At 35.9% G+C, this 25,163-nt stretch overlaps 1 protein-coding gene and 1 long non-coding RNA gene across 10 annotated transcripts in view; both read left to right on the top strand.

Moving 5' to 3' along the window:
• The window catches only part of LOC145268799 (pre-B-cell leukemia transcription factor 1-like), an 814,729-nt gene that overhangs the window by 409,430 nt on the left and 380,136 nt on the right, over positions 1-25,163 (top strand). The gene's annotated exons all lie outside the window — the stretch shown is intronic.
• On the top strand, positions 6,743-10,383 carry LOC145268802 (uncharacterized). The gene is made up of 2 exons (XR_013864925.1): positions 6,743-9,559; positions 9,774-10,383. It is a non-coding gene; the product is annotated as an uncharacterized LOC145268802 (long non-coding RNA).

Genomic DNA, 25,163 nt, shown 5'->3' with positions numbered 1-25,163 from the left:
AACTTTTCCTCCTTCGCCTACATTGTTTCTCTTCCTCTCCACCCTTCTTTCCCCAGCTCTTCTTCCCACCTTACCTGCCTTTCCCTCCTCCTCCCCTCAACTCATTTGTTGCAAACAGGTTCCGGAAGTGATCGCTTTTGTCGAACGACAACGAACGCTGACTTTTAGTTGGATTTCATTCAGTTTTTTTATTGTTCGTCTAAAAAAAAAAAAATGAAATATAAAATATTTTCCCTTTCATCCCTGTTTCGTTTTTTATTTAAAAAAAAAAAAAATGAAATTTTAGAAAATAAATTTAAGCGAAAATATAAAAACCACAACTGAACAACAAAGGTTCAAGCAGCAAAAAGATATGTATCAAGACTCTCCCTCCCCTAGCATCACGCTTTACCCCTCCCCCATGAATATCGTGGCAATCTTAAATCTGCCCACCTCGTTTCCTCTTTACCCACTAACGGCCGTTTTGAAGCCGCCACCCTAGAACGCACATCCCCAGATCATAACTTTGTTCCTCTAACCCTCTCTCCAACCCCCCCCCCCTAACTGAGATGGGGATTAAAGCATTTACTTAGGGAGATAACATACACTGTTCAAGTATTTATCCAAGTCCCCACGAGGGGAGGTGGAGTACGTCAACATATCTCTCTCTCTCTCTCTATATATATATATATTTTTTTTTTTTTTTAAATATAATGTTCCAGTGACATGTGTTTCGTCGTCTATGACTCATCAGAGTGGCTCCCCATTTGGGGGTACTAAATTTGTCAAAGGGAAAATTATTCCCAATTTGCATTTAGGTAAAAATGCACTTTCGTATAAATAATTGAATTCGTTCTAAAATATCGCTAACAAAAACAAATAGCACACGTGCGCGTACGCGCGTGCGCACACACACACACACACATATGTGTGTGTGTGTGTGTTTGTGATAGTGTCGGTCTGTTTGTCTGAGGAACGGTCTCTACCAAACTCGTCTTTCAATTTTTGGACTACACACTTTAAATTTGATGTATAAGGGATTTTCACCCGTGGAACAAATTAGATTTTGTTTTTAGCCGCCAAAATTGCTGCCAGCGGTCAAAATTGAAAACAACAAAACAAATTGAACTTGACAGGCGTAAGTCGACTTAAAGTGCTCCTCTACGCATGCGCAAACATGCATTTACACGTTAAATTTCTTTCCATCTGACAATAACGCCAATCATGCTAAGGCTGAAGAGTGTATGTTTTGGTTTCGATTTTAGCTGATGGCACCAAGTCATATTTTTTTAACTTTTCAACTCGCTACTATATATTGGATACAAAATAATAATCGATGGGGATTGACTACAATAAAAAATACAAAATCTGCATAAAATAAAATATTATATTTAAGCATATTTTACGACCAGACAACGCTGAGCAACTGATACTGTCTGTTGGGTACAATATAATAATCAATAGGGAATTTGTTCTATGATAATAAATACAAAATCTGCTTGAATTAAAATATATTTAGGTGCATTTTACGATCGGACAACGCCGGGTGGCCTTTAAGTACAAGCGTAAAACAAATCCGACAGTATGAATTTAAAATGAGAAAAGAAAAACTTAATCATTCAACGTTCGTTTCGTAGACTTTTTCAAGAGCGAACAAAATAGCTAAAAATAAGCAAATAGAATTTTTTTTATATATCTATAGTATAAATCTCATCTGTGTGTGTGTGTGTGTGTGTGTGTGTCTCGCAAAAACTTTCGACATTAATTCCTTCACCCTTAACTGGACACTTTTCTACAGGGACGGGTCGCTTTTTCGCCGAAATTTTCGAAAGTCATTGCCGCTTTTAGATTCTTTAGCCTTAATTTAATCCTACGTTACTTCCGGTTTGGCGATGGGTGCAACAGCTAAGGCGTCACGTTTTTTTTTTTTTTTTTTTTTTTTTTTTATTACGTTCTTTTCCCCGTTCGCGGTACGGGTTCGAGCCTGCCTACTTACCACCACTTTTTATTTTAATTTTTTTTTTTTTTTTGCGCTCGCAATTTTCTTTTTTCTTTTTTTTTTTCTTTTTTTGTTCAACCAACACCCTTACACACACCTCCACGTTCTTTCCCGCCTGCCTACTAAAACTTTTTTTTTCTTTTTGTTCAACACATACCCGGGCAACGCCGGGCACCCAGACTAATATAATATAAAGATATTACAAGTATAATTGTTGTCTCCCTTGCAACAAAATTTATTTCCTGTTCTGTATAAGTTCACACGCATGCGCACCAAACATATAAAAATTGATATCTGAAAAGACTTCGTAGTATGCTGGGCAATGCCGGATAGGGTCACCCAGTGTTTGTTTATTTATTTATTTATTTTTTTTTTTTTAAACATTTGAGAAAATGACGGCGTTTGGAGAGAAAAGGAAAGGGTTCATGGTTTAATTTATAGTTTTATTTTTTAATTAAAAAAAATACTTTTTCATATTTTTTTTTTCTTTTCTAGTTTATGTAATACGAGATTTTTCACGTGTTGCGTCAGGGTTTAATCAGTAAACAAAGTGAATTTAATATTTCTTGCACCAGTTGAAATAAATAATGCACGTTTATTGCTCCTCAGATATCGACGTCTTCAGTTTTTTTGCTCGGTTTTCTGCGATGGGGGAGGGACGCGCTGACATCTTTGTGACCCTTTTTTTTGTTGTTTGTTTGTTTTTTGTTTGTTTTTGTTTAAAAGAAAAGAAGTTACGTTGATATGTTTTTTTATTTTATTTTTATTTACTTTTTAAGTTTTCTTTTTGTCATAACCAGTTAGTAGTTCGATGTTCTAGGGCTTATACATATTGGAACTGCCTTTTCTCTTTGTTGTTATTTTTCTTTTCTTTCGTTTCTATTTTTTTTTTCTTTCTCCGAGTCTCTTTTCGTCCTTCTACTTTTTTCTTTTTTCCTTTTCTTTTTTTTTATTTCTTAAATATTTTATTTTATTTTTTTTCCTGTCTACTTTCGCTTTTTCCTGAAGTAAATTTAAAAAGACCAAAAAATGTGTAGGTAAGAATGATACATATATATATATATATATATATATATATATATATATATATATATATAGCATAATCACGTTAAGCAACGTTGAGTCTAGTTAGTACCAGATGGTTGACCGTTTGGGAATTCTAGGCGATGTATGTGTTTTCCGCTTATCTCGGCATTGTTTCCCGTGGCCCTGAACTTCCACTTGCCACTGGTATTCCACAATGTCGACTCAGGAGAGGTGTGGTTGGAGATTGCGCAACTCTTGCCACAATAATTTCACGCGCAGACACTCTTTCAAGGGTATCCATATGTCAAGACTGAAGCTCTATTGAACTTTTATGTCTGATTAGACTTATTTTATAAATATTAACTCTTTAATATTTATAATCTATATATATAAAAGCGAAAAAGTGTGTACATATGTATGTTCGCTTTTTGTGTATGTCTGTAAAAGGCTTTTTTCGTCGGCCTTCTCGGTCGGCTCGCTTCTTCTTAAAACTTTTTATATCACGTCTAAATGATAATATCTACGACTTTAGAACGAGGGTCGCGTGTGTATTTAATTTGCCCGACTTTCACGCGCTATTTTTTTTCCAGATATTTCGATCGCCGCGTGTTTCTTCCGCTTTTCAGTATAAAACAGGCGAAAACTGGCTTGCAGCCGCGTCATGGTACAAGGTCAAACATCGCACGACTTAAATTTCTCGCACCTGTTAATTTCATTTTATAAACGTTAAATTAAGATGCTTTTCATTCCTCTTCTGTCGTCGCCGAGATGGTTAGGTCCCAGGGTTTTATCCCCATTTCGTTTCCACCTCCACGTCAAAGGTTTGGGGTTCAAGCCTACTTTCCTACTAAAACTCTTTTTTTTTCTTTTACACCTCCAAACAGCCGGCCAACGTTTTTTTTTTTTTTAAACAGGGTTGGTTTTATCGCTCCCTCCCCCAAGCACACACATCTACAAACACTAGGGCCACGCCGGGTACCCCCCGCTGGTATATTATAAGTTTACTATTTTCGATTACCTTTGTAAATTTAATTGTAATTCAAGGCACGGCCAAACGAAAGAGTACTAGTTTTTGATGGATTCTCTCTTTAAAAATCTACCAAACATCAAGTAATTATCCAATCAATACGAAATTTTCACCGATAATTAAGTAATTAAGTGAACAATGAACTTTACAATGGTGTACTTTTTTTTTACATAATCGATTTAATAATATATGTATATATATATATATATATATATATATATATATATATATATATATATGTGTGTGTGTGTGTGTGTGTGTGTGTGCGCTTACACCTCCTTTATTTGTTGGTAAGAATATGCTTAAAATAATCAGCCGAAACTGAGCAAAATATATTGTATTGTGGGAAGGGTGAGGATTGTAGATAAAACAAACAAACATAACTGCGCACGTTTCAGATTTTAAGGTTGAAAATCCGAATTTTGAATGGGTTTTATTTTTCGTCTTTTGTTTTTTGAAATGTGAAATTCGTTGAATAATTATTATCTTTCAGATTAGCAAAAAAAATATATATATATTTTTCATTATTTTTGCGAAAAACACTACTTTTGAATCTTTCAAAACTAATTTTCTTTTAGTGAGCCCAATATTGCTAATATACCATTAACTAGGAAATGCGTTGAAGAACCGATACCAAAAAAGAAAAAATCGATAAATAACTGCGCATTTTGCTAAAAATACGATAAATGTCTCTTGGGAATATATATATATATATATATATATATTAGTGGGCATAATCCTGTCTAATATTATTTTTATCAATATTACCCACATCAAAAATACACGATGCAATTAAGAACTTTTCAATTCATTGCTATATATTGGATAATAATCAATAGATAATTCGCTCTATAATTATAAATACGAAATCTGCATGAAATCAGATATAACATGTTTGCATATTTTGAAATTTAGTAAAACTCGTTTGGTTGGTGGGAAAATAAATCTCTTTTTCAGTAAATATCGATTCAAAACACATTTTATGACCATTCTTGAAGGAGATATTGTTTTTAAAGGCGACTATGCACCCCATAATATTTTAAACAATTAACTCTTGTTTTTAAAAAAATAAACTTGATCACCAAGTTAAGACACGAAAAACGAAACCATATATTTATTTTTAAAAATACTTTAGTTTTAACACATTTTTTTGTGTTATCATTACGAGTACGTGTTTCCCGGGACCCATATTTTGTAACCTGGCAACACCAGGCAGCCTCTGTGTGTATTCGGGTTGGGATGATTTATGGGATTTAGGGATCGGGAAAATCGGAACTTTGAAGATATCGAAACCTCAGAAAATTGTGCCTACTTTCCGATGCCCAAAACGATTCTTGTAATTGTTTATTATTTAGTTTGTTCTTGTGTAAAATTCAATTCGCTGTTACTGCTACTAAATATAAAATGTGTATTGGTTTTAGCTGCAAATTAAATTAAAATATATAACTCACCCGAAACAGTATATTTTTTTACATTCACGAAAGTATATCACGTCAGGTTTTTCGGTAATCTAAAGATAAAAAAACAACTCTACAGTTAGATATTTAGTCATTTTTTTTTTTTTACATCGGAATCTGTAATTGTATCGGAATGGGGGGAAAAAACTTTGGAATAGTCCCATCACTTTGTGTGTGTCGGAGTTCGAATTTGGTTATATTTTAATCTTATGCTTGCGAACCTGGCTAGCTGGGCCCCAAAAATCAACAGAGATTAGACCATTCCTGTAATGATCGGGTCCTTGTTGGTTTTGTGGTGGGACTTTAGTTCTGTGCAGTTCTAGGAGGTTCACCCTCCCAGGCCTTGCCTTCTTTTTGAGAAGGGGTTAGTTTATTGCCAATCGCCCGAAGAGCGCTTACTGGGGAATGCCGACGGGTCTGCTCAGGTAATGCGGATCAGAATGCTCCTCACTTAGGGCGCTGACTTTTCAATCCCACTTTCCGACCCTGATGTGTAAGTTCTTGCAGTGGGAGATAACTTATGCTTGTGAATCCCTGCGCAGCCCATCGGCAGCTACTAATGTGAGAGATGACATGGCCAGAAGAGAAGTCGAAGGAGAAGACTAACGTTGGGGGTTGGCGTTTGTTGCCGAGCAGGGGTGGGGCTCACGTTCTATCACAGTCGCATTTTCATAGACTGGCCTCGGTTAACAAGGTACAATGTAGCTGGAAAATGTTTTTTTTTTTTTTTTTTTAAATAGCGGATTTTTTTCCCCCGTTTTAATGAAGAATGGCCATTTAAGGTAATTAGACTTTATTGATTCCAGTCCGAACGATAGGAGGAATATTTTGCATGATTTCATTCGACAGGTGATTCTTGTGCCATGACGGTAATTTCGTTTTTTTTTTTTTTTTGCTGCTGCTGATGCCGTCGTCGTCGTCCGACCAGCATCCACGTTCGAAGCATCATTACCTACAATTAGAATAATTAGGCTTTCTTTTAACCTTTTTAGTTTATTGAAAAGAGCTTTATAAGCTTATTGCTTTTCCTCTGAATCTTACTCCTGCCTGCATCATTTTTCTCTTTCTCGTATATATTTACAAAGTAATTACCAAGGCCCAGAGGCCACTCGAGGATAAAGGTTAAAGAGTGTACAGTGGTCAATATATATATATATATATATATATATATATATATATACATATACATATACATATATATATGCATTTAGTAAGTTTCCGGGGTTTTTTTTTTTTCGTATGGGCAATTTTATCGATAGTACACATGTGAAAGTCTAGTCCCCTTTGAAGTAATCTCCTCCGGCTGCAATGCATTTGCTGTACCGTTTCAACAACTTTTGGAAGGCCCCATAGAAGTTCTCTTGTGTTAGCCTCGTCTTATAATAACCGTCTCTAAGGTTTTTCTTGAGCTTAGGGAATAATCAGAAGTTACAAGGAATAACGTATGGACTATGAGGAGGGGGGGACTCTCTTGATGCTCATCTTGGTCAAATAGTTTGCGACAACGATGGATTTGTGGACTGCTGCATTTGTGGACTGCTGCATTTGTGCAAATCTTTGCATCTTCAGTTTTTCACCAATAATTGTTTAACAGTTCCCACACTGAAATCAAATTTTGCAGTTATTGTCTGTATAGACACATGATGGTCCTTATCCATGAAATTCTTTATTTGGCCACTCAACTCTGGTGTTCTGACTTCTTTACTGCTACTACACCTCTCATCATCTTCCACAAACTCCCTGCCTTCCTTGAATCTCTTACGCCACTCAGAAACTGATGTGTGATTCACGCAAGATGGTCCAAAAGGAGTCTGAAGCATTCCATACGTTTCTGTGGCTGTTTTCCAAGTTTTAAACAGAATTTTATTGTGCATCCTTCTTCTAAAGTGTTCTCACATCCAGATTGCATTTTTGAAATTCACCAGCTGTGACAATCAGGCTTTAGTAGGGTGTATTCAAACTCCTGCTGTAGCTGTTCATTTGAACCTGAAATCATAAAAATTGGTCAGTTCTCTCATAAGATGTATAGCAATAACATACTGAATTTTCAAGAGTCTACGACAGTTTTAAATGTCTGCACAAATAAGTCTGGAAACTTATTGGAGGCACCACGTTCTTTTTGTTTCCATATTTTATATCCTATACCTCTACCATTATTGTCACCGCCTGTTCAAGTTGACTGGAATAGTCCTTAGGTTGGTTGGTTGTTTTTTTGTTTGTTTTGTTTTACAGCATATCAACCCTTTTCAGGTTATTTAATGCTGAATCCAAAGATTTTGAAGAAAATTTTTTTAATACAATATATTTGTTGTTTTCAAATCGGCTTCTATTTAACCTATAGTTGGGACCCTAACAGGTACTACCACTCCGAGTCAGAGTGGACCTAGGAGCAATGGCAATTAAAGGGTGGCTCCACACTCCCCAAAGCCTGCAATATGGGGCCTCACCACTGGATATAGTTTAAGGTCATATCCAGGACCGGAATAGTCCTTAGGAGAGATGGAAAAACGTAGATTTATAACGTAAGTATTCAAGTAGAATTCTCCTTGTAAAACAAGTGTTATAATATTGTGCAACGGTTTGGCGGGGTGGATTTTACCTGACGAACTGAGTGAGGGGGGCTTTATGACCCTCCCTTTGGGGATGACTGGACTACCCTGGACCACTACCAATTAAAAAGAAAGTTTTAATATCGGGAATCGCGTTAATGCGATAGCTAATAGCCTAATCTGTTTTAAAAAAAAATTATTTTAAGTGTTTTGTTCACAATCATTCACAAGCCCCACCCCTCATCTCTGAATCTCTCCCCTCCCCGTTTAATTCTCGTTTTCGTTGAGCACATGGCCCCCGGGTTTACTAAACAGTTAGAAGTAAAACCCAGTCAATTTAGATAACAGATAAGCTATAATCAGCGCCGGCATGTTTTTTCTGCCACAGGTCACTGGATTTCGAGGGGACTTACTGCGTTTTAGTATCAATTCTATTAAATGTTAATAAGGTCTTATCTAGGTAATTAATGCCGTTGACACGCACACACACATATACACACACACGCACATAAGGGAAAACGACGGTTTCCACTTTGCATGGAGCAATACTCTTCTATAAAGAATAGAATTTTATAGTAGTGTGGAAAATGTAAAGAAAAAGAATGCAAAGGTGCTTTCATTTAGCTGCGAGTGTGTTAGCGCAGAGGTCAGGCATTTGACATTGATGTCATAGTTGGAAGTCATCTGGCCTGCTGGTTTTCAATCCCAGCATGGATGTACCAATGTATACCCATGCTGGGATTCAAAACCCGAAGAGCCATGATACGACAAAACAGCTGTTTATGGATAACTTTCTCTTTCTGTCTCTTCCTCTCTCTCTCTCTCTCATATATATATATATATATATATATATATATATATATATATATATATGTATAAATTTCTTGTAAATATTCCAAAAATCATGTTTTTCCAGCTATAGCCGTATGGACAATAATATAATATAAATAGTACAATAGCAAATATACTACATTTGTCTGATGCTCAATGGTATCAGAGTATATATATATATATATATATATATATATATATATATGTATGTATTTTTTAAAGTTTGAATCACAATCAGAAAGATAGGACAGGTAAACTCATGAACAATATAGTGAAAATAGCTGCAATTGCAGAAACCCAGGTGAATGTCCACTTGAAGGGGAAACGCTTAGCTGCTTAACTTCAGATATTGTCCATAAATGTGAGGTCATAACTGAAAACAATAGTAGATATCAACTGCTGCCAATTCAAAGATAGATTTCGTAACCATCTACCATCCATTTAAGTTAAAGATAGATAATGACACTAACACTAATGACAATGGAAATGATGATAATATCGATAATAATAATAATAACGGAATGATAGAAGGAGAAAAATTAGGAAGATAAACAACACGGCATTAGTGAAAATAGCTGCAATTGCAGAAACCCAGGTGAATGTCCACTTGATGAAACTAAAACTGAATATAAATTAAAATGGTCCGTAGTAGAGAGGGCTAGTAAGTATAAATCAAATCAATGGAAAAGATGTAAAATTTGTATCTTTGAATCATATCACATATCAACACCTCGATCGATCGACGCATCCGTTCAGTCTCGAAAGACAAAGGATACCCCCTGTAGGGGCATTTGTTCGTGTAATTGTGAGGCAAGGGTCGCGGAATCCCTAACCACACACTGTTTGGGTCCAGTGGAAAGGAGAAAACCAGGACGACTGGAAATAATGCCGAGATAAACGGAGAGCACATACAGCACCTGGAAGTTCCAAATGGTCACCCATTTAGTACTGGCCAGGTTCAACATTGCTTAACTTCGGTGATCCAGTGGGAACCGGTGTATCAACGTGATTATGCCATATTAACCTTTAAAGCAGATTTATTAAATAAGCGGCAGGAAGTAGTGCAAGAATGTCTGCATAAGAACAAATTCCTGTTATCCTGCATTAAAAAAAAATAATAGAAAATAAAAGATATATAAACGAATAAGTAAATAAATATACATAAGGTAGAAGGAAAAAAAATTAGAGTATAACTTAATACAAAAAATATAAATCAACTGAAGCAAATAATGAGATTTAACAAACATATAATGTTAGATTAAACAATTTTAGTAACAATTAAGGGAGTGATAGTAAACTCATAAATAGAGACAGTACAGCACTGATAACAATAGATTTCTAAAATCTATATAGCTTGGAAACGCAAAATAAGTATGACAATTAAATAACTAGGAAGTAAGATAGATAACAAGGATAGATCATATAAAGGAATTTTTTTAGCTAGACACTATATAAATGCAATGGTAAATATTTTTTAAATAAATAAAAAAAAAATGAAATAAAAAAAATAAAAAATACACGAATATAGTAATATAAAAAAAATTCCAAAAATTAGTTAGCAGATGTTAGTAAATGAGAAATAAATAAATGGGAATAACTAAGCAAAGGATATATTAAGAAAAAGTAAATTAGAGTGATCTCCCCTGTGTCTCCGAACGTATGTACATCTATACAGAATGTTTATCCGAAGACAAATAGATTCCAAATACAGAGCAATTTAAATTGAGTTGCTAATGCACTTACTGATCCGCGCTATTTTTTAAATCGTATTTCCAAGTTTAATTAAAGCTTTGTTTTTTATTCAATTGTAGTTTAAAGTATAGAATAGGTACAAAACATCCCCCCTCCCCATGTTAAGAATGGCTTTTTAAATAATAACGTTATTATTTCAGCACGGATCAATAAGTGCACTAGTACCTGAATTGATAATAATACACAATAAGGAATAGATGGAGAAAATAAATTTAAGGGAAAATTAAATAAATTGAAAAAAGGAATTATTATAAATACGAAGGTACGGCTGTTTCAGTATATATGTGTTGTCACATTTGGGCTGGTGCATCTGCTGCTAGTCTCTCGCTCCTAGACAAGGTTCAAAAGAGAGTCGCCAATCTGATAGGCCCTGAACTGGCATCTAAGCTTCAGCCTCTGTCCCATCGACGAAACGTTGCATCCCTCTGCCTGTTCTACAAGTATTTTAATGGTGAATGCTCTGACGAACTGCAGACACTTGTGCCCCCACGACGTAGACACCCTCGACAAACCCGACAGGTAGTTACATCCCACCCCCACACAGTAGAGATCCCTACATGTAAAAGATCTTTCTACTCCAGTAGTTTCTTCCCCAGAACGGCTAGACTCTGGAATTTCATTCCAGGTCCCTGTTTCCCTAACTGTACTGACATGCAGAAGTTCAAGTGTAACGTGAACCGACATCTTGCTGCCCAAATCCCAACATAGTGCCCCAGTAGTTGCTGCCCCTGATAGTAGCCCCCTACACTAAAGTGGCAATGTGCCTTGTTTGGGGTGAAAATGTAATGATATATATGGCAGAGTATAAGAAGGCTATAGCAATGCAAGGAATATATTTATAGATAAAGAAGAGGAGGGATTATTACTTTTTAAATGTCTTTCGTATAATTTTATATACATTTATGCTTTTTAATAGGTTGAATGTGAAGAAATTCATTACTTTTAGCCAAGAAACGGATTTTAAATTACAAAAAAAAAAGAGCATACATAATTTCTTTTTCTTTTTGGTCCGACCTTAAATCGTGGAATGTCAGTTAAACCGACTGAATTCAAATCCATTTCGATACTGCACTTCGTTTTTTTTCTATTATCGTTCAGTGAACGACAAAGGATTCTAAACTGAGAGTTTTTGTCTATATACCTATCCAGAGCTCCCCTCCCTCGTCAGAGGAGCTGGATTTCCCCACATTGAAAGGTGACGTTGTGTTAAAGTCTGCATTGATGGGGGAGTTAGCTAAGAGAGACCAAATGCAAACCTCCATTTCATTTGAATTAACGGACTACTATTCTCATCTTGTAACCTCCGATCTTCTTTGGCCGTATTTTTTCAAACTTGTGAGTCTTGTAGCGGAATTTGGGAATAGTATTATTCGAAATACTATTCCCAATTTGGTTGTTACTTTTGCGACGTTTCGGCCGATGTAACCTCCGATCTTATTCAGGTATTTTCTTCTCACATTTTGGAATCGCTTGATCGATCTTTGGAACCCGAACAGAGCGTGTCACAGATAATGGACGGTGTGTAACAATCAGTTCTTGATTGGAGTCTTCTGCGGATCGAAGGTTCGATCCTTACCGTCGGCGATAATAAACTATAAAACAAAATTAAAGATTCTGTTTTGCTATGGTTGACAAGATGAAGACGATCTACCTGCATGGATTCAATGAAAGAGTTCAATTCGAATTTCTTTTTTATATATAAATTTCTGAGTTCGCTTGTCAAAGAAAGAGAGAGAGAAAGACGATAAGATGAGAGAGGTTGACGACAAAGCCAGAGGGGGGGTGAGATTGACAAGAAAGCCAGAGGCGGGTGAGAGTGACAAGGAAGCCAGCTAGAGAGAAACAAGAAAGTCACAGAGAGAGAGAGAGAGAGAGAGAGAGAGAGGCGTTAGAGATTTAGACAGAGAGGATCCAGAAAGAGAGAGTTGGGGGTGGGGAGTAAAAAATCGAGAGAGAGTGAGTGAGATAGGAATCAGAGAAAGAGAGAATGAATGAGAAGGGGCAAAAAAGAGACAGAGAGTGAGAGAAAATATGTTTCGATCGATTCTTTACCCCACCCCCACCTACACTCCCACACACCCACACCTCCAACGTAGAAAAAAAAAAAATAAACATGTTAAAATCATTGCGTTTGAATCTTTAAGAATCAGCCGTGACCATCATGAATTCTTCCTGGCGCGTTCTCATTTCGGTAACGATCAGAAGAGACTCGAATCAATTTATTGAGAGCCTCGTTTCCCCACTTTCATCCCGATAACCCCCCCCCCACACACACACACACCTTTGCTTATCACATTTACTTATTTTATTTATCGCCTTTGCTGACAAACCTTATCTGTTTAATAGTCCTTACCGGAATGTCTGAGTCCCTTCAACTCTTGCGTACACCTATTACTCTCTCTCTCTCTCTCTCTCTCTCTCTCTCTCTCTCTCTCTCTCTCTCTCTCTCTCTCTCTCTCTCTCTCTCTCTTTCACATACACGCACACGTCCTCTCTCTCTACTCCTTCTCTCTCATTTTCTCCTCCTCTTTCTCATTTTCTCCCTCTCTCTTTTCTTCTCCCTCGACACATTCTCTAACATTCTCTCTTCCTAAACGATCAATATAATTACTTAAATTTTCTTTCCCCTCCTTCCATTTTCTTTTTCCTTTGTTTTCCGTATTTCTCTCTCTCTCTCTCTCTCTCTCTCTCTCTCTCTCTCTCTCTCTCTCTCTGTCTCTCTCTCTCTCTCTCTCTCTCTCTCTCTGTCTATCTCGTCTCCATCTCTTTTTCCCTTGCCTCACCTCCCTCTCTTCTCTCTTGACGAATATTCTTTCGCTGCTTCTCTATTTTCTCCGTCCCTCTCTCTATTTTCTCCGTCCCTCTCTCTATTTTCTCCGTCCCTCTCTCTATTTTCTCCGCCCCCTCTCTATTTTCTCCGCCCCCTCTCTATTTTCTCCGCCCCCTCTCTATTTTCTCCGTCCCTCTCTCTATTTTCTCCGTCCCCCTCTCTATTTTCTCCGTCCCCCTCTCTATTTTCTCCGTCCCCCTCTCTATTTTCTCCGTCCCCCTCTCTAGTTTTTCCGTCCCCTCTCTATTTTCTCCGTCCCCCTCTCTATTTTCTCCGTCTGCCTCTCTATATTTCCCCTCACCTTCTCAATCTCACTCGCTCCCCACCGATCTTTCAGATGGATCAACTCAGATGTCCCTGTGTGCCACACGTAATTGGTTCAAGCCATTCTCCCGTCTCATATCTCCAGGGCACAGGAATATTCCGAGACGCCCTGGAGCAAGATTTGGTAATGCCATTAGACCAAACGAGTTAGTGTTGAGTGTATGTACCCACCCCACTTCACTCTCCCCTTTCAGGGCCGCTCCTTATTCTATTCTTCAACCACCTCTCCACCATGCTTTTTTCCTTAGGTCGTTATAGATGAGAATAACGGGGGAGTGGGGGTGTAGTGCTGACTGCAAAGAGCGATGAGAGCGTTTGGACATACTCCTTTCTTTCTCTACCTTCCTCTCCCCACTCCTTAACTCTGCTCCCTCGGTTTTCTGACCTTGTTCTGCTCCATCCACTTTCCGGAGAGCTTACAAGAACGCAGAGTTAAAGCACTTTGCTGGTCATGTTTACCGTACAAACACTGATGGCCACTGGCCATTAACTTAGCAATTCCCACACACCTACTCCAGGTTAACTCTTCATCTTTCTCACTCTCTCTTTCTCTCGCTCTCTCTCTCTCTCTCTCTCTCTCTCTCTCTCTCTCTTTATCTTCTTCCCAAGCTCAATCTTCAACGTGACCCACACGGGGTCTTTGCAATATTTAATACTTTTAGGCCATTCCTTTCTGATTTCTTATTTCTTATTCTTTGGATTTCTATTTGTAAAACTATGTCGGTATACATCTTTGTTGTTTTCCCCTCTTTCTCTCTCTCTCTCTCTCTCTATCAATTTCTCTTGCTTTGTATCTCTCTCTCTCTATCAATCTCTTCTATCTATCTATCTATCTTATATCTATATATATATATATATATATATATATATATATATATATATATATATATAAAGTTAGTTATAAAATATATATGGCGATTAAGCTACACTGAATATTCTGCGTTTTATCCACTCTAGGACTCTTCAGGCTTATATATATAATTTTCAATGAGAAAAAAAACCAACTTTTTAAATTGTTCAAAACCAGTTAGATTAATTTAACCCTGACGATGAATCTCGGACTTATGATAAATATGGTGATTACATCTGCCAGTTCCCGCCAGAAGTGAAGGCTGTTATTCGGAAATTGGAAAGAATAGGAAATAGAATTAATAAACAAAAAACGTCTATTTTACTTAATGAAATATATATATATATATATATATATATATAACTACTTCATTTACTCACATAAAATTAATATACAAAAGTATAGATTTGTGCGTAAACTTTAAGTATTTACTTCAAAAGTGCTCAATACGTAGGTAGAGCTAGTTAGTAATTTATAAAATATATATGGCGATTAAGCTACACTGAATGCTTGCCCATTGGCTGATAGGAAGGGGCCCGGTGGATACTAGAAAGGTGATTGGCTAACTAAATCCTCAATAGAAGAGGACCATATAAAAACAATAAACAACCACAGAATTCGCGCATAAGCCTGAGGAATCCTAGAGTGGATGAAACACGGAACATTCAGTGTAGCTTAATCGCCATATATATTTTATAAATTACTAAATATATATATATATATATATATATATGCCGCTGATATTTAACGATGCTGATTCAAGCAAGATGTAGTTGGCGATTGCACAACTCTTGACAGAAAAATTCCTTACGCAGGTTCACTTACAGTGCGTATCCATAGTCTGTCAAGACTAAAGAAAGTTCGCATATATAAAGAGAGACAGACAGAAGGACCAATATATATATATGTAGTTTTTAATCTAAAAAACCTGAAAAAAAGCGCCAAATACTACTGTAGAGCAAAGTATATATTTTTATTAGCGTTTTTAATCTGCTTAGTTACACATGTTTCCACCACCGGAATTGAATTAACGATCCAATAATTTCATCAGACTTTACAGATTTAAATATTTATTTTAGGTGATAGAAATTTAAATCTGTAAAATTTAAAATTATCAGATCGTTAATTGGATTCCTGTAGTGAAAACATATGTAACTAAGCAGATTAAAAACACTAATAAAAACTATATACTTTGCTCTACAGTAGTACTGGGGGCTTTTTTTCAGGTTTTTTTTTATCATTCACTCATTAAATTATATCTAGAAATATCAGAAATCCACCTTCCTTTTTATGTATATATCCATCTCTCTCTATCTATCTATCTATCTATCTATCTATCTATCTATCTATATATCTATATATATATATATATATATATATATATATATATATATATATATATATATATAGTCATCCACATACAGTACTGTTTCGCTGTATCACAGCTCATCAGTGCAGCTCTCAAGCCAGGATTCAAACCCGACCGCCCAAAACGGCAGTCATTACGCTATATGGCTGCTGCTGTGCGGGTAGTGAATTAACGATGTTTTTACATCGTCCAAATGCCTAAGCTCGATTTGTTTACACAGAGAGCATTTCTTAATACGCTAATGGCAATCTGTATATCACTTCCCAATATGCTCCACCCGAGAAAAATCTCTTTGGCTGTTTGTGTGTGTGTGTGTGTGTGTGTGTGTGTGTGTGTGTGTGTGTGTGTTAAAATTTATTAATATTTTTACGATATTGGTAACCTAGAAGATTCACTTCTTCTCAAGGAAGAATCTTGCTTTGCTAATAACATGGTACCGTAATAAAGAAAAGAAAATTGGCTAGTAAGAATCACATTGATATGTCAGCTTAAATACTATTTAGGTTCAACTTTTCAAATCCTACAAGATAATTTTATATGTTATCTGGCCAATTAAACTGCATTGGACTATTTCTAGCGTTGATATTTTGCGAAAGCCCGCTGCTTACAAAACAGGTTAATTGTCTTTTTTCTTTTTTTTTTTCTTTTTTTAAACAAGTCTGAACTTATTACAGCAAAATTAAAGCTACTCGGCATAATAGAAGGGAGATGATTATAAAGGGCTGAAGACTGCACGAGGAGAAGCTAGGGAGCTGTTGGTAAGCCGACCATAGAGGGATTAATTACAATGTCCACTTAAAAAGGCTAAGGTTTTGACATGCTTTGGTGTCCCAACAACGTTCACCACCAATCAAAAACCTGTTGTGGGAGCGATTGGGCCAGGAGTCTTACCTGGAAATTAGATTTGAATAATCATTGATTGTAATAATCAAAATGACATCTGATCTGCCTATTGTGCGTAATAGGATGGGAGGGGGTAGAGTCATGACGTTTGTAAAGCAGGCCTGTTCGCACACACACACACACACACACACACACACACACACACACACACACACAAAATCATGCACGTGATAAGAAAGCAAGATACGTCGAACAGACTCTCGATAATTAATGGGAGCTTTTCAAAGAAAACATTAGAAAACTTTTAAAAAATTGTATTTCAAAAGAGAAACGTAAGGAACACGATTTATATTGATTTATTCAATAGTGCATTAAAAGTAAACAGACATCGCGAGTATGAGATGCGGGAGGGATAGCGAGACCTGATGGAAACCAGGAACACTCAGGAGTAAAAAAAAAAAAAAAAAAAAAAAAAAAGATAGGAAGTAATGTTGGGACGATCAATCAGAATCGAAAAAAAATCGTAACTTTCTGGGGTATCGGAATCGGAAAAATTTATGCCTAGTTTCCGATGCCAAAACGATTCCTTTAATTATCTTTTCTAATTTGATTTTGGTTTAAGAAAAATTTTAATTGTTGGTAGGATTAATAAAATAAGTGTCTATTAATTTTAAATTTCCAGTAAAACTATAATCTATAGTCTCCGCCCCCCCACACACACACACAATTGTGTTTTTATGTTTGAGAAAATATATGCACATTTAAGATGTGATTTTACAGCAATCTGGACAAAATAACCATTTTATAGTTAAATATTTAGAGATTTATAAAGACTTGGAATCATAATCGGCAATTGTATCGGAATCGGGAAAAATAATGAAATCATCTCATCACTAATAGGAAGAAATAGTCGGGGGGGCTGTACATGATTTAGTCGATGTATATTGTGAGGGTATGAATCGTTGGCCTCTTGCAAGTGGATAAGGATAGCGTCGTCACGACCTTTGTAAAGCAGGCCTGTTCACTGAAAAACACGTCATGCATGTGGTAAACAAGTCAGATCCATCAAACAGATTGCCGATAATGAATGAGAGGTTTCAAAAACGCATTTGGAAATTTTTTTAAATGCATTAAAAAATGTACGAAACACGATTTTTCTGAAACTGAAATGTATTCAATATTAATAAAAAAAAATAAAAAAACAATAATTAATTAAAAAAAAAAAAGTTTTATTTTTGCGTTAAATGTAAACCAAACATCGCATTAATTTTTAATACTTAAATTCATTTATTCGTTTAATTGTGGAAACAGTTTGTTTTTTACACATTTATCTATATATCTATAAAAGTGAAAACGTGTGTGCGTAAAGACAGTTCTCAATCTATGTCCTCAACGAAATTTTGGTCTACAGACTTGAAATTTGGTATATAGGATATTCAGACATGTGGAAAACTTAATCAGTTTTCATCCGAAGGAAAGCGCTGATAGGTGGTCAAAACTGAAAAATTGCTACGTGGGGGAGGGGGGGCATCGGAATTTGATCTGTTTCTTAACTGTTTCACGAATGCGCATGCGTGAATCGTCCACGTGACAAATTATTTATGTTAAGAATAAGTAAGTTTGAAAACACTTTATAAAGATCGTGTTAGCTGGCCAAATGGTTATCTTACTTGATTCATTGTCTTTAGGTTCTGGTTTCGATCTCAGTTCGAGTATTTTTTTACTTACAAGAAGTGAACTGTTTAGAAAAACCGAATACTGGCACGTACATGTCTCAGGTTCTTTCCGTTTTTTTCTTCATTTTTTTTTTAAAGAATTTAGCGTTATGTTTAATACCTATGGTATTTCTGTTGATAATGAATAAGGATTCTGCATTAAAAAAAATATATATGTATGCGTATTTTACGACCGAGCAACGCTGGTCGGTTTGTTAGTATATATACAATGTCAAGCAATGCCGATTTATCAACAAAGCAAGCAGTATTCCTTTTTATAAACAGCGAACAATTAATAGATTGGAGATTAGATTAAGAGATGAATTACTGCCCTTATAGGTCTACAAATAGTGTGTAACCATTCTTTTTGAAACGGATGCTTTATATACTTTGGTGTGACTTGGTACCAACACCTCTGACGTCAACAGATAACTTAGACGTCTTTGGACAGGCCTACTTTACAGAGGTCGTGGTAAAGCCTTAACCATGCACCTCCATGTCATTTGACACTAATCTCAGTACAGTATTAAATACTTTTAAGCTCTCTTAAGACCGTTGGTCACTTAGCTTTTTTGAATAATAAAAAAAAATGTTTTCTTGAAAACGTTTAAGTTGATTAGGACAAAGAAAAAACAACAATAAAAAAAAAACATGGCCGATACAATTACCGATTTGGATTATTCTAAATTTCTAAATATAGAGTTGCTTTTTTTGGGGAGGTGGGTATGATTGCATGAGGAACCTATGTAATATTGTCAAAAAACGTAAAAGCACACTCGTGGGAACGATATATAGATTTTAATTTTACTTTAAGTTTAAAATCAATGACGTGTAGAGAAGGTTTTTAGGGCAGGTGCAAAGTGAAAAGGAAACCGTGTCTCAGTAGGGCACAGGCCTACAATGACATTATATTCGTTTATTTACTAGTGAACGAATTAGTTAAACCAGGTCATAAAGGGTTAAATAACTAAAAAAAATGTTGATATGCCGCAAAGCGAAACCACCAAGCCAAACTTTCGTATTCATTTATTTTCTGATTTGCTGATTCGCTAAATTCCGTCGAATATGGATATTTTTTGGAGAAGTTGCGGTTTATGAAAAATGTCACTTTGGTATTTACCTTGTGAGATTTATTTGTGGAAAAAAAAAACATGCCCAGCAGAGAATAGAATGCTTTGGTAATTTGGCTCTGGCCTCTGCATTTAAAGATGGCTGCCCTGTCGCTGAGTATTGCAGCCGCAACTTGTGAGGAAGCCCGTATTGGCGGACAGGTGGGACCTTCGAAGGATTTGAGCACATTGATAGCAAGGAAATGGCTTAGCTGCGTCAAAACGAATTTGTCAGCTGAGAGATTTCTGATTTAATTTGCGTTATTTCGTTTATGAGTGGTTTCGGTTGACATATAAAGCGTTTTGTGTTTTGTGTGTGTGTTCGTGTAAAGTTTGAAATTGATTGCTAGATCTGGATGTAAACATGTAAGAAATGTTTCCGAGGTGAAAGAATGGTCACGACCTTTTCTCACACACATTGTATTAGATTTTGCCTTGTCTGTATGTCTGATCCACGTTTTTTTCAGAAACTAACGGGTCGATCTGGTTGAAATCTTGTATGGATTTTTATTATGATGAAATGCATCAAAGTAAGTATTATGGTGTCTTCTCTGCACATTCAGGGATTAATAGGAATTAATCGCCACAATACCACATTTACTCTAGAAGTTTTCTCAGAAACTACTGAGCCGATCTAGTTTAAATTTTATTCAAATTTGTCGTAAGGTGTAACGAATTAAGCATTATGGTATCTATTCTATGCACAGCTAGTAATTAATAAGAATTAGTATTTAAGTTGCACTTTTTCTCAGAAAATACTAAGCCAATCTGGCTGAAATTTTGAATAGAGCTTTGCTATGACGAGGTACAGCAAACTAAGTATTATGGTATCTATTAGATGCGCAGTTAGGGATTAATAGTGATTAGTTCCCACAATACCACATTTATTCTAGAAGTTTGGCATAAAGTACTCCACGAGCTATAACCTTTGCCCATTTTTAACGGGTTAAAAAGTCTAGAGAAATCGAGTTCTCCAGAAAAGTGACATTGTTTTATATTTGTTTACATTACTGACTTCCGATAGAGCTCTATTCATTGTTGGAATGCTTTTCGCTAAATGACAACCATAACCTTATTTACTAGACAGTTTAACCCACGAGTAGATAGTAAACGCACATTGTAACTGTAAATTATTAAGATTTTCGCCCCCCTCCATACGCTTCTCTTCCAAATTCCCCAATGTTGACCCCCAGTTGGTGTCACAGAATTTCTCACCATATGGAATTCATCCCTTTTACTGTTGCAATCCCCTACCCCACTATCAGCATAGCCTGTCATGTACACCCCGGGTAACTGTGTCTGAGAGGTTGAGAACGGAGGGGTAGTTGTATTAATTTGGCATATTTCAATAGAATTTATGATGCCGCCAAGGTGTCTCTCTACCCATCCCATTCTTGTTCTCGTTCAAACACGCACGTATGCACATACATACATACATACATACATACATATATATATACACACACATACACACACACACGCACACGCGCGCGCGCATATATATATATATATATATAGCATTGGAATATGCTGACAAGAAATCAATAACGCGCTCGATCGCCAAAATATGAGAGATAAAATACAAATTATTTAGTTTAAAAATATTACTATTTGAGACGTACCATTAGAGTCCAATCAAATCATCAGCAACTTGTGAAATGAAAACAAATGGAAGAGAGAGAGAGAGAGAGAGAGAGAGTGTGTGTGCGTGCGTGCGCGCGCGCGGACGCGCGTTTGCTCGCGAACTTCATTCTTCCATTTATGATTTCGTGAGGTCCATCCATGTGAATTCCCATTAACCATAACCCCAACCTTACCACGTTGTTAGGATCATTGGGTATATCACATGTTGGATTAGAAACTATTCGATAGAGCACGTATTGGAAAAGAACCCCATTTTTTTTATATATCTTTGCTATGACTCAACTGAGAATTCAATCGGGGTCTCCCGGCCCACTAGTGAAATTCTTATCATTGTAATATATAGAAACACATTGATTTTTGTTATATGCACGTGAGAAAATACACACACACATATATATATATATATATATATATATATATATATTAAAAGTATTCTAGTCTGAGGAATGTCTCTACCAAACTCTTCATTCAATATTTGGTCTTGAAACTTGATATATGGGATTTGAATCCGTGGAACAAATTCGATTTGGCTTTAAATCCGATAAAAATAGCTGCTAAGGGACTAAAATTGAAAAAAAAAAAATTGGAACTTGGCAGTCATAAATTGACTAAACATGTTGCTTCTACGCATGCGTCAATATACGTTTTGTACGTTTTTTATGCGTAAGGACATAATATAAATAGTAAAGAATAAGGCTGGATCGCCGTGTTTTAGTTTCGATTCTAGCTGATGGCACCCATGTCATATTTTATTTTTTTATTTTTAAAATCACTAGTATATATTGGGTACAATATAATAATCATTAGAGAATTGACTCTATAATAATAAATACGAAATTTGCATAAATTAAATTACATTTACGTGAATTTTATGATTGGGAAACACCGGGTGACCTGCTAGTATATATATATATATATATATATATATATATATATACACACACTTTAGAATAAATAGAATACAATAGATCTACTGGTGTAGAAACCCTGTGCCATGGATTATTCAAAATACAGATTGGATCCGATTACGTCACTGCTACCAAGGATTTTCACTTCGGATTTTACCATGCAACTTGGATATTAAACTCAATATTCTTTTCCCTTTCTCTATGATATTTTTAAAAACTTTTAATTATAATTCTCTATGTTTATTGTTTGTTAGCGAATTAGGTGTAAACCATTATAATATTTGCTAAGATTTTCTCCTCTGAGGAGATGGTAGAAATTGAAAACCTATAGGTTAAGGAGATATACTAAATGACATGTATTCTTTGTCTTACGTATAACAATAAAAAAAATTTTTGGATTTGAATCTTAATCATTTCACGTCATAAATTTTAATAATATAATGATTTTTAGAATGTGAGAGATTCTCGTAATAAATTCCACAGCCAAACAACGTCGAAGCCCACAAGAGCTATACAGTCAACGAACCGGAAGTCAAAGAGTTTTGGACTTCCGGTTCGTTGACTGTATGGCTCTAGTGGACTGTGTTTATTTGCTTCTCCACGAGAGCAAATTAGGCATGAGGCTGTTTTTTAATGTGGAGAGAGGGGAGGGGGAAGGGAAAAGGGGACCAGCTCCCGAGAGGTGGGAAATGGGAGCTGAATAGTGAGAGCCTCTTGGTATATAGGGTTGCTCCTACATGGACCAGAAACTCATTGCCACAAGGACAATGGTCTTTGATTGCAGCATCTGCCAAATCAGTGGGATGCGACGTTGTTTGGCTGTGTAATATATATATATATATATATATATATATATATATATATATATATATATATAAACTATGCACTCATCGTAACTCACCGTTAGACTATCAGACTGCGAATACTGAAGTCATGAGTTCGATTCTAACTCATGCTAATGACGGCTAAAGGTTAAAAACATGCATGTCCATGGGTGTACATTTTATGCGCGTAATAATATTTAATAATAATAATAGAAAATAATAAGGGACGACTCATTCACACACACACACACACACACACACACACACATATATATATATATATATATATATATATATATATATATATATATAAACGCTAAGGTAGCGAAATAAATAAAAACCTTTCGAAGCTGTTAATGTCGCAAAAAAAACAACATGAAATCTTATATATATATATATATATATATATATATATATATATATATATATATATATACACACACCTGGTTTTTTTTTAAATACTTATTACGAATGTTATCTCTGTTAAAGACGGAAAGTGTTCGGATAATATTTCCTGTAATTGTAATGATTCCCGTCCGTCTGGAATCCGTCTGCCTACTTTTTTTGCCGGTGAATGAAAATCAGAAATCTCATGAACCCTGTGAGAAATGCCTCCCTAACAAAAATGATGGCAAATACTTCTCAGCACATCTACAGCAGCCGGTGCAAGAAAATGAAAACATATTTATGAAATACCGCAAGATTACAGATTATACACGACTGTAACGATAAAGTGGAAATAAACATTTGTATTAATATTTATAAGACAATCCCAAGCAGATAAAGATAGCTCGATATTCGAGATAGAGTAATAATATAAATGGATATTCTGAGTTAAATTATGTCGTACAATATTTTACTCCTCGTAACGAAATTCTATGTTGCTAGATTTTAGAATCTGAATCGCGTGGCGGGAAAATTAGGAAATGCCGTTGTACAAAAAAAAAAAAAAAAAAAAAAAGACGGATTTTTTTTTTCTGTTCCTTGTCTACTTTGCGACTGAGACTACAACATGTTGGGTCTCATTGTAACGTTACATGTTATTGCCGATTTTATGCTGATAAGCGGATCATAAATGTCCATAAGCTATCAACATGTCATTTTCTCAGGCATCTAATAAGATTCTGACGGATACCAACAAGGTAGTCTTCTAAAGTATTCCAACATTGCAAAGGATCGCAATTTTCTCAATCTCCTTGTCAAATCCTTTTGTTTCACTCCCCAGGGCTTACGTGGTCGTACCAATGCCGGGGTCCTGGTTCCGAGGATGCCAGGGTTGTATTCGTAACAATACTGGGGTTGTGATCGTGATAATACCAGGGTCGTGGTCGCGATGATGCCAGAGCTATGGTCGTAATAATGCAAGGGTCGTGATCATAACAATGCCGGAGTCGTGGTTGTAATAATGCCCGGGTCGTGGTCCCAAGGATGCCAGGGTCGTGGTTGCAAAGATACCAGGAGTTTTGGTCGTAAGAATGCTAATTGTTGTAAGAATGCAAGCAACTGTAGTCGCACAAATTTTCGGAGTCAGATATTATTTTATTATTGGAATCCTTTGAGATGAGTAATTTGTATATTTATTTATTTATTTGCGGACAGTTATCCTCATCTTTATAGTTGTTGTTTGACAACGTTTCGACATTGGTCTTCGTCAGGTGGTAAAACGTGACGATACAGGAATGCTGAGTCTCTTAAGTGTATCCTCAGTAATTACTGCCTTCCATAGTTGTCGTCTAAACATGTTTTTCGCCAATTTATCATTTTTACCCAAAGCCGTGAAACGTCGTGAAACAACGTTGTGAAACAACAACGATGAAGATGGAGATAAGGAAGTAAATAAAATAAATATCAAAATCGGATGTTTTCAACTCTGAAGAATTAATAGACAACACTGAATACTCGATGATTTTCAATTAAGGAGTCAGAGATATTTTGGAATTCTCTTAGACTGAAGTTTTTAGAATTGTCGGAGTCGAGCTTTACATCTTTCGACTCCGACTCCTGATATTAACTGATTCCGAACATACTGATTTTAAAATCCTAGATCCGTTCCTGAGAGGATTAAGAAGTTTGTCGTTTGACAGGGAATCGGATCGTGTTAGAATTATATTTCCCTCCCCCTCCCTT

The sequence above is a fragment of the Euprymna scolopes genome, chromosome 44, assembly GCF_053919585.1.
Source record: "Euprymna scolopes isolate OS-2025 chromosome 44, ASM5391958v1, whole genome shotgun sequence".
Taxonomy (NCBI): domain Eukaryota; kingdom Metazoa; phylum Mollusca; class Cephalopoda; order Sepiida; family Sepiolidae; genus Euprymna; species Euprymna scolopes.
Note: the sequence above shows the minus strand (reverse complement) of the source record. Positions and strands in the feature narration are given on the sequence as shown.